We start from the raw sequence: 12050 nt of genomic DNA on the forward strand, positions 1-12050 counted from the left end.
TCTCTGTCACGATCCCCTCCATTTGTCACAGCGTGGCAGCAACGCTGTTGTCATACACGCCGCTGTCGCCATTATCCAATAACGCAGTGTCGTGCAGAGGTCAGAGTTTAGGCTGCGCGGCGCGTGCAAGAGGAGGATCACGTAATTGTACGGTGGAGATTGTGTGACTCTGGCTGAATGCACAATTAGTCCTGTTTCTGTTTTGACCTTACTAAAGTGTGTTTCATTGCAAAAGAGAGAGGGAGAGAGAGAGTTAGCTGGAGGAATGCAGGCGGTAAAGGCTTCATCATCGTCATCATGCAGGTGTCTGTGAGTCCTGTCAGATTGTTTTATTTCAATATTTCTTACTCATCTGAAAAACTAAAACCATCCTCCATTTCACAGCACGGTACTGGAACAAGCAAAGATTTAGCATTGTAATTCGATAGTGTAAGACTTCTATCAAGTTTTCTCCATGGACTCTCCTTCCTTATTCAAACCTGGCGCCTACATTTCCCACAATGCAAATTATAGAGAATAAATGTGAAAAATCTGAAAAATGTTATCACTACTTGGCGTAACGCCTTCATGAGTTAGAACTTTTTGATGTGTCTGATGGGTTTCTTGCCTTGCACTTTGTTTTTAGCAACTGTTACTTACGTAACTACCTGGACCTGCTTACCTGTTCCCGGTCTGCCTGCCTACTAGTACCAACACCAACCAGGCTTGCTTTAACAAATCACGAAAATCAAAAACAAAGAAAAGATGTTTGCAGAGTGTTGTTGGAGCGGAGGGGCAAGAGGCGCTGCTCAGCTGCTAAGAGCTGGCTAGAGAGTTTGTCTTAGAGCCCGAACTCTGGAGAATAAGCACCTGGAGTCACTTCAGATCTGCTTTGATCCGGAACCGTTTACCGACGGGAGGAGAGCTCAGGAATTACTTTTTAACCCTTATAATTAAAACGTGGATTTATCTTCACTCTTGTTTATCAAACTGACTGCAGCAGCAATCCGCAGATCTGGCCTCCATTTCCAGGTGTTTATGTACTGTAATATTCACTGCTTGCTTGAGCCGGAGGGTGAATGTACTTTACTTCATTAATGTTAGGGTTAGGGTTAGGGGAGGGGAAAAAAAGAGGGGGGAAAGTAGAGAAAGGTACCAGAAAAGTTTGGGATCATCTACATACACAATGCGTCAAAATATTGAAACAAAGGTCTTGTTGTTTTTAGACATTTCAATGCAGACTTGCTACATATTATATTTTTAACTTTTAAAAGGTCTTAGCAATAAAATAAACACATGTTCCTTGTTACGTACGTGCTGTCTTCACACAAACTAATGTTATAACTGCCTGGTTACTTGAAAGATACTTTTGCTAACCAGTAGCCATAAAGACAGAGAGCTGAACACCGGAGATAGCATACAAGCTAACAAGCTATATTTAACAACAAGCTCGACAGTAACATCTGCAATATACACTATTGCGAGTATTCCTGTAACCGACGCCACCATAGCCTTGTGGTTAAAACATAGAACAAGTCACATCAGTTGAGGCAATGTAAAGGTCAAATATGTAAAAAAAATTTAGTTAAAAACAAAAATGAGAGGCAGTCTGTGGATGACATCTAGGTATCGTGTTGCAAAGACATCTATTGAAGTTAGCATGCTAATCAGCTAGCTCCTATTCCATTTTGTATCTTAAGAGGTGATAGTCAGATGGTAAACAACATTAACACTCCCCTGATGCTCTGAACCTGGACAGAGTCAACTAACACGCCCGCTAGCTGCGCACACTAAGCTAACCTGCTAACGCCAGGTAGAGTTTTCAGCACTTAGAGGTTGCTCTAGTGATATGCTGCTCGCTTAACCCCCTAACCCTAGGATGGATTTGACGGGTGGTAAATTCTCACATATTGCGCCACAGATTTCACATAGAAGCCAAAAAATGTAACTCACCCTTTGTCAGATATGCAGTAGTATACACCAGCACCTGTACAGAGAATGTAAAATCAGTTCTTCTTTCACCTGTTAATCAAATTTTGACCCCCTTCGATATATCTTGTGACCTCTTGGAGGGTCCCAACCCTTATGTTGAGAATCAAGGATACGATAATGCAGAACAATAGCAAATACAATTACTCCGTGTTTACAACAAAAACTGAAGATCCACGCATCAAAAATGCATGTTTCCTCCTCACATCAATCTTTTATATCTAAATAAATCTTTGCACACTCATGCATGTTTGTGTGACTGTGTGTGTGTGTGTGTGTGTGTGTGTGTGTTTGTGTAGGCACTTGAGCATTTGATGTATTGGCGTGAGAGACCAGATCAGGAGGAGTGGTGCGACCCGTCCCTAGGGTCTCCCTTCATGACTGAATGGACTTGCACTTTGCAGATTCAGGTTCAAAACCGCTGCCTATAATAGACACACTTCAGATCTTAGCAACCGACATTGCTCTTGCTTGCGATGTGGCTCAGGGTTGAATGGAGCACGTACTTGTTGAGAATATGTCTGTGCTAAACTACAGCATGTGCATCCTGGGTCCTTGAGGAGCACTCTACCAGAGGCAAAGCTCCCTGCTTCTGCCTCAGCTGGCTCCATTGTTGATCTCTGGCCCCTGTGAACACGAACGCATTACAGCAATATATTTGCCACATCCAGGCCAGTGTTATTTTCTCAGAGGAGTCCTTTTCAGCTGCCGATATGGCTTAGCTTAAATCCCCTGGCCCTGTGACGACACACCAACGCAAATGGGCCAGAGAGAGAGAGGTTCAGGGTTTAGAAAGCAAAGGGACGAGTGAAGCCGCTAATTATTCTCGCCTTGGAAAAAATAATTCAAAACATCTGTGTCTTTAAATCGAGAGTTTTGAATTATTAGATTTAGACTTTCGGTTTCACCGTCTGTGGGTTCATTCATGTTCTCAAAAGTGTTTTTCTTGCTTGTATTTGCTGGTGAGAGCTAACCCTTTCAGGATTAGATTTTGAAAAAAAGACGACGCTCGCCAGCTGTTGTGTCAAATCTTTGATGCTCAATATCTCAGCATTTGATCCAGATTAAAAAAAAAACATTTTAATATCGAAGTACGTAAAACATAGTTCATGTCAAGTATAATCTGTGAACCAAATGTCGACAAAGCATCACGTCATTACTGAAATTTAAGAGAAAGGACTGTAACCTGATTTTATCCCAAACTGAAGTTGATGTTTTTTGGTGCTGTAAAGGTCTGTTCAAATTAAGGGGGGTTACTACTAGAATAGGTTTATATGCATTATTGCAGCACTGTATTCCCCCTCTGTCTGAAATGCTCTGTTTGAGCCCCTGTCTCTTTAAGGCTCTCCTCCCGAGTACCCAGTCTGCTCTGATTGGTCAGCTCACACACGCCTGAGCCAGAAGCGCTCACCTGTCAGCTCTGTTGTGTTTCAGCTTCAAGTTAGCTTCACTTCGGCTGACAAGGCATTTCTGGCCACTTCAGGAGCAGTGTTTTCTGTGGGAGAGAGAAGTGCCTGTTGCTGTCAACAGTTTTTGTTTTACTTTCAAGATCTTTTACATGCGATATAAAAGAAGAGATGATCTTAATTTTGAAGGAAAGAAAAACATGCAAACAGACTGTTTCCACCTTTCTACAGAGTAATTTATTTGCTATAAAAAGAGACAAATACACAGTAAACACAGTTAAAGATACATTTAAAATTAACATTTTTTTCCTGTTTTTTTTTTAAAGATATCATGGTAATATTATAGTTGATTTGGCCACGATAATCATTAAGTTAAAATCTGACATTATGACAACTTTAGTTTAAAGCTTGTTTCAGTTCAGTGAAAGAAGAACTTGAAAAAAGGAGGTGTATGGTTATATTTTTCTGCAGAGTATTTCATTTGTTGACATTTTGTGATGACAGTTTGTTTTTGTCATTTATCACACTAACAGCTGTGAGGACTATATGTCTGCCAGCTGAAGCTACTGAGACTATCATACTATTGCCTCTTGTGGGCACGAGGCGGTTCTCTCTCCTGCTCCCAACACTTTATTTTGAGTGGAATTTATTTGCCAAAATTGAGAAAAAACACTTTAAAAAGTTTTCAGATAAATTTCACTGAAGGCATTTTTTCTTATTTTGTATAGATATTATTATTGTTAACATGAGTTTGTATGTCCTGTAGGCAAAATCTGATGTCATTACAGCCTTAGTTTAAATCAGTGCTGCTGTTGCTGTAAACCTGGAATGTATTTTCAATAATGTGAAACACACACAAACTGCTGCTTTCCCATCTATTTAATATAATGTGCCTTCAAATTTGCGTGATCAAAAACTAGGCACACTGCACCTTTAAACTCTAAGAATAGCATTAGTCAAATATTAAATGTTTAAAGTGCCTTCTCTGCCTTTCCAAGTGGACATGAAATTTTTCTGCCACTCCTCTCACACCGCCACACATCCTCCTCGACCTCTTACTTCCCCACTTTATCGCCTTACTTTGAATGATGTGTTTTTTATTGGTTGCGTGCCTTCCGTCGCTGCATCTTATCTCTTTCTGCATGGCTGGCTCATTTTTCCGACTGGCCTGGGTGTGAGTCAGGGCTCCTGCGGTGAAATGGGAGACCATGCAGGAGGGGGCACCGGGGAAGGGTTGACGGGGCCAAGGGTCTGCCGCATGCGAGCCGGACAGGAAGAGAGAGGAGCTGGGTGAGGAGCCGGTCCCCAAGGACCCCCAGGTGATGTGGTTTTAGGAGCGAGAAGGTGGGAAGTGCAAAAGATGGGGAGGGAGGGAGGGAGGAGGGACTGCATGGCTGATTCGGTGACTGACAGGCCGGCTGGCTGGCTGATTGACAAGCTAACAGGCAGAACAAGGAGAGTGTGGGTTCACAGCTCCATGCTACTGCCAGCAGGCATTGATGCGGCTCCGAGGTCCACCAAAGGCCTGGATGAGTAATAAGTCATGTAGCTCTGGCTGCCATGGACACCCCCCCCACCCTCACCCCCCCCACCGCCCCCAACAGTACCTTCACTTAAGGGACGGACAGAGAGGAAAGATTAAGAGCGGCAGAAATGAGTTGGGATACGTGCAGTGTATTTGTGCACATTCAGTCAACATGCAGGAGTGTGTGTGTGCGTGTGTGTGTGTGGCTTTTTGCACGTGACGTTAAGGCATCAGGAGAGAGCTCTCTGCAGGAAGATGTCTGATCCAGTCAGGCCATGCCACTGATCCCAGGCCGCTGACTCTGCTCCCGGGCCCTGTCAGGTCCAACTCTCTCCCCTCCTCTCTCTCTCTTTCTGCCTCCTCCGAGTTCCTTACCCCCCTTTCCCACCCCTCCCACCACCTCTAACTCTGCCACGGAGCTGACAGCTTGGCCCCAACAGCGCGCTAACCACATTACCTGAACTCACCACAGTCATTATCCTGCACTGGACCCACTGGAGCTTGAAAGTCATTCCAACTTCTCTGCTGGTAAAGGTTAATAGGTGTGTGGATGTGAGATTACATCCCAACGGCTATGTGGCGTCCGGCAAAAGAAAAATCCCGAAAAATTCAATTCTTTCTCGGGAACGGCTTGGAAAGACAGGTGCCAGAGGGTGTTTTTTTTCCTCTCTCTCTCTCTCTCTCTCTCTCTCTCTCTCTCTCTCTCTCTCTCTCTCTCTCTCTCCTTTTTTATTCAGTTCACGCTTCCTGACTTGCGTGTCAGATTTGATGACAAGAGACAGCCACAAGTGTCTGGAACATTTCTGTGCATCTGAAGGCATAAAGGAATCAACAGCGCACCTCCACTCACTCCTGGAGGAGATGCTTCTGTATGGATTAAGACTGAAATAGCCTGAAACGCCTCCTTACCTCTATTTGAAAATTGATAATTGGTTCCATTATACATATCTCCAATTATTAACAAAGCATTGCTGCTTTTCATAGTAATAAATCCTTGTACCTATAAAACAGGCCCCTCAAAAAGGTTTCATGGTTGCTGAATTTTAATATGAATAAAAGCTGTTCATAAAGTTGCCAATGGCTGCTTTTTGGTGCAGATTACCATATCTTTATATTTATGTAAAATAATGTATGTATTGCTTCTTGTCAAAGTCAAGTCATGTTTGGGTGTAAATCATCACTTTCATCACAATATGATGTTATATCAATTCTCTGGACAACGATGCAATGCAACCAAATTTACCGATATTACAAAATCTGCCATTGTATGATTTCTTTTTGATTCAATTAATGAGTGATTAGGCAATTTCATCCATTGTCCCTTTCTTTTCCGCTTTTGGCCATAAAAACAACACCACATAAATAATTGTGAGCAGTTACTTGCGGTAAAATTTACTTGAATTTGACTCCACTGACACGCATAAGATATGGCTTAACGCTAGCTAATTTTTCTCACTGAAAATAACAGCTTCTAAATCACTGTGACGGTTCGGTGTCTTGTAACAGGTTGAATGATGTCTCTGTCACAGCCACTCCCGCCCCATCACTTGTTTCTGCACTGTGTAACTTCGAGATACATACAAGATTTCATCACATGACATTATGACGCAATGAGTTGTGTTTTTAGTCATGATGGTTGTTTTTTGCTTGTCACTACTGTTTCAGCTTAAGCTGATGGCACTTTACATAAATTAGTCTTGCAGCTAAGGGACTGTTCCTCTGCTACTAACAAATTACATGTATACTTTTAAACATACACTGCAGGTTCAAGTTGCCAAGTCCCCCAGTCTTCCAACAGGATGAATTGTAGTCTGCATGCATATTCTTTCAGCTTGACATTGTTGAGGCCAAGAATCTAACATTGCCGTAGCACCAGCAAGAAGTTGGGTGGAGTGCTAAGTGAGAGATCCTGACGTCGAGCTCAGTCACCAGGACGTAATGTCAGCAGTAAACGTGTCTGTAAACCACAGATGTGTCCACCAGATGTGGTGTATCACATTTACATGACGTGCTTATTAGCTGACTTTCACATGAGCAGGGGGGAAGGGGAGGGGGTGGCGTATCGCTGCTCCAGCTGTTTATATCGCGACCAAAATTTTTTTTTTTTTTTTTTTTTTACACAGGAAGTATGACCATCTCCAGGCATTTTTTTGTGGTGACCAAAACAGGCATTTTAAGCCAAACCATGATGTTTTCCTAACCCTAACCAAGTGGGTTTTATGCATAAACCTAAGCAGAGCATAATTGCAGCATTGTGACAAGAGAAAAATAGAAAATAGAACCTAAAAAAATTGCCATGTTAAGAAATGTTGATTTTGAACTTTTTGTGGAAATGTACTCATCTAACATTTATTATGATGTCCGTCTTTTCTCCCAAATCTTAAATATTTCCACACTGCTGATTTTTTCCTGAGAGGTGAGTTAATATCCTCATCGTCTTGTTTTTTGGCTGCTTGCCATCATCTGCCTGGTGCTTTTTAGGGCCTTTTAGGAAGGAGGGGCACTCGGATGGTCAAGGTGACCCAGGCGTGCCAGGGGAATTTCAAAATATAGGATCAATGTTTTCACTTTGTATCGATGTCACGTGATGTATTGATCCAGAACGATGGAACGTAACACCTCCGTGTTGCAAACAACAGAAGTGATAATAATACAGTATAGGATGATAAATATGTTGCTTGAACCCCATTAACAAGCTGACGAGTCTGTATATAAAAAAAGAATCAGCAAAATTCTGCTGTACGGTCCTTCATAAGCTTCTACTGTCAGTGACATTAAAGACTTTTATTGATAAACATTTCCCTGTATGGCTCCATAAGGAAGCTAACAGCATTCTTATAGAGCCAGAATAGGTTCTGCTTGCACACAAAACCCTCTCTAGCTGAGTATCAGCTGCGGCGCTGCCTTACATAAAGTTTCATTCTATATACTGCCAATTTGCCTGAGATTGCATGTAGCTGTCAAGCGATATGTGCTCAGGACGCAGCGCAGACGTGATGTGCAAAGGCGGCTGTGTAGCCACAGAGAGTATGGTCGCTTACACAAACATTACATCAGACATGTCACTATGAATAGGCAGAGAGGCAGAGATGGATGGACGTGTTACCTTCACCCCACTACTATGCAGCTCAGACAAAATGAAGGCCAAGGCTTGCCAGAAAACCCTGCATTGTATGAGACCATGTTTCTGTCCTCATTTAAAACCATTAGATGGCCGCGAATGAAGGTGGATTCAAAGGTGGGAATAGATGATTTTGAGATACATAATTTTTTGGCAGCACCGCTTTCCTAAACTTCCAAAAGTCCAAGCTGAGTGATAATCACCGGCAGGAATCTGGGAGCGCGGAGCCCATTAACAAGAGGAGTTTTTTTTTTTTTTTTTTTGCTTTAAGGGCAGAAAATCTCTATGTTTAACTCCTCTGCATTAGGAGCCAATTACACGGCTGAAAAAAATGACCCGGGGTAGTTTGGTGTCCAAGGTTGTTTGTGCTGACATTCTGCTTTTCAAATGCCAGTCTGTTAATTATGCAAATGGACTACACGGCCTCTGTATAAACATATACGTAGGCCCCTTTATGTGTACATAGTCCCATATATCCTCCGAGTTATTAGAGACAGCCAGTGCTTGTTTCAATATAATAAAAAAAAAAATTGAAATATGAAATGACCCCTCCGGCTGCAGCGAGCCTCCCTCTCCACAATCCTTCTCAGACTCTCAGGCCCTCGCTCTCCTCCTCCCCTGTCCTCTTTTTCCTTGTGGTGCAGCTCTTTGCGCAGCGATGCTATGCGACACTGGCCAGCTTTAGAGAAGGCGAGTCCACATTGCATTACTTCTGAGCAGAGAGAAATCCAGTATCAGATGTAATGGGTTTGATTCCAAAGCCCTGGGGCGATGTTCTGCGCTGCTGTAATGGTGGTGGGAGTCGGCAGAGATCCTGCACTCATCAGAATGCTGCCTAACACACACACACACACACACACGAACACTCTTACACACTTACACACTCCCTTCCTTCTCATGTCTGCTCTCTCATTCTTCCCCTTCTTGTCTACTCATCTCCATCCCTCCATTTTTCTCTCCCCTCGGATGACCAGAGGTGTACTCCACCCCGGCGTCGCCGACTCCTCCCAACCTCCTCGCCATGTTGTTGCCTAATTACAGTCTCCAAACAAGGGGCTTTGTCCCCAGCAGTCCTGAATTAAGTGTCTGCTGCTCATTCGCAGATGGATAATTGTTTTTTTTCTCTTCTTCCTCACTGACTTCTCTTCAGCTGAGGCCAGATTTAGTCAGGTATTCTGGTGGAGGCATCATGTAATAATGCCGAATAAGCCCCAGGGTACGTTTCCCTTCGCTTATTTTTTTAAAAATTTTTTCTTCTCATTTTAATTAAAGAGCAGCCTGCCATCATGAGCAGGGCACCTCTCCAAGACAACATATGATTGGTTAAAGGAGGCTAATCACTGCCATCACATTGTAGATGACAGAACTATTGCACGCCATGGTGGTTACAGATACCCTATTGATTAATCAAACACACGTCCAGTAAAATGCGGTATTGGATGAAATATCTGACCCATATAAAGTGATGAGGTACAAAGTTGGAGTCGTAAAGCGATGGGTAACTCAGTGGAACTCTGTAAAACATGCAGCTGCACGCTTTATCATGCATTTAACAACTTCAGCCTGGTGTTTTCTTTTTAGGAATCAGGGCTCATCGGACTGGAAGTAAAGCTTAATGGCTCTTTGGCAACCATGTCCTGCATGCTTTATGAAAACAGAAATGGACGTACACCTCCGTTGGTCTCCTCACGATCCCAGAGACGCGAGGGGGAAAGTCATGAGACAGAAGTAATAAAAACGCATCCAAAAATATCTCTTGTAATCTCTGTTGTTGAATAAGTTATGCTCTGTGTAGTATGGCGACTGCCCAGTCTGGGCGAGATTCCACCTCCTGCCACACGTCCCAGCAGCCTAAAGACGAGGCTTAAGCGCCTCCAAACCCCCAGAGCAAGCTGCTGTCCTCTGGCCGCCCCCCCCACCCGCATCTGGAGCCTTGGGGGGAAAACGAGGGGCTTTCCTGTGCTCACCACGAAGCATACGTTTACTGCTCCCTCCGTCTGCTGGGGCTCCCCTTATTATTGTGATGGATGGCGAGGGAAAAGGGGAAAGCGATGGCCCTTGCCTCCTCATCACCTATCCATGAACAGCGAGCAGCTCGACCGACGATGAGGTAATTACACCGTCATTATAATGCGCACTTGTGCACAAGCGTACACACTCTCACACTGCATAAACACAGTCCTCTGCACACCAGATGGGGTCCCCAGTGTCTTTAGCCTGATGCCTCCCTCCCTCCTCCATACATCTCTGCTCCACTATCTTCTCTCCTCAGCTCTCCCTTGCTGCACCAACCAGGGAATTCCATCCTTCCAGAAAAGCTTGCCAGCAATGGCCCATGGTGTGTAGTTGTGCATGTACAACTGAACAGTTGTGTATCCGTGCACGTATGTGCCCATGCTCACATGCATATACAACACCTCGGTGGATGCTGGTTCTCACCGTTAACAAGGCCTGTTTAGCATCGGGCCCTCTCCTTCACTGACAGGCTGACAGATGTGGATGCTGTTGTGATGTCATGCTACAGCGAGCGAAATTTCCTCACATGTCCTAGACCAGGAAATTGGTTTCTGTGCACCAACATGGCAAATCTCATGTCAACTCACAGTTTAACACAAGTTTGACTTTTTTTTGGTCAGGATTTCTGAAGAGCAACTAAACACAAGCTTACTATTTTGTTGTGGTGACCTTGAGCGGTTTATCTCCTCAATTTGTTGCAGTGATGTTGAAACGCACTGCTGAGTGTGGTTATCATGTGAAAGGCTGCCAAGCCAGTGACTGCAGTTTGAGAGTGGGTCTCAACATCTGTACTAGATATTGTTGCCAACAAACTGTGGCGTTTCAATATTTGTAAGCTGGATATCAGAAGATATTTTCAAGGAAACCTCAGGACAATTGCCAGCTGTGTTTTTGGCAACAAAAAACACAATTTGTAAGCCAAATCATGATTTTTTTTTCTAAAACCTAACCAAGTGATTTTTGTGATTAAACCAAACTAGAGCATAAGCAGTGCACCAAAAAAAACACAAAGTTGCAACAAAAAGAAATGTAAAGTTTCAACATATACGTGGTTTTTCAGAAACATACTGTCATAATTTATTCTGGCGACTGGGAAGCTACAAACGAGAATCTGTCCAGAAGTTGTCCAATTTCAGGCCTACTCCATCATAAAAACGACCACAGGCGGCCTGTGAAAGTAAATCGTTATGACCCATATTTGTATTTTTTGTTAGACAGCGCTCTCTAGTGGCTATAGTAATTATTACTGCAGCAAAGGAGGAAGTCAGGCGAAGTGGTATAAAGACCGACAAGTCCACATAGAGAGAAGGTCCGGGATGGATGTTTTCCGTCAAACAAGCACCGGCCTTTCATCCAGGGGGCTGTTGTTCATGTACAGTGTGAAACCAAAAGTCAACAGTGAGTTCTTATAACAGTAATGCAATTAAGTAAAATCACATATATGTAACTGAAGTTATCTTGGGCAGAAACATGTTTTCCTAAAACTGCCGTAAACTGCTGTAAATGCCTATTCTGACACAGTGACCATCTAAACTGAGAATATTGTGTAGTCTGAGGCCAGCATCTTCAAGTGTTTGTGTGCATATGTTCGTGTTAATACAGTTTGCATTAGTGATTGCGACTGCTTTAGTTCCAGGTAAGAAATGTTATCTTAGGTGAAGGTGAACAGGTGAAGACTTGAGGTGTACCATATGTGCCTCACCAGGCTCAGGCAGGGTAAAATATGACATTTTTGATGGGTATATAGGCTGTGCATGGAAGCTAATGGGCCCAAACTGATCTTAAATGAAAGTTTGAATCATTTTTTTCTTCGGACATGTATGAAAAGATTAATGCTTATCCAACTCCTGATGTTTCATATGATGTGTGGCAGAACAGCATCGAACACAGCAATATTTTGCTTGGAAATCTGATCAACTGAGTCAAAATCTGACTCAGGTTAAGTCATCAGATAAGCTCTGAAGGTCTCTTGCATGTCCTTGGCCGACACACACTTCTTGTTGCTAATTGTAAC

This window comes from Acanthopagrus latus, chromosome 22 (assembly GCF_904848185.1).
Source record: "Acanthopagrus latus isolate v.2019 chromosome 22, fAcaLat1.1, whole genome shotgun sequence".
NCBI lineage: Eukaryota > Metazoa > Chordata > Actinopteri > Spariformes > Sparidae > Acanthopagrus > Acanthopagrus latus.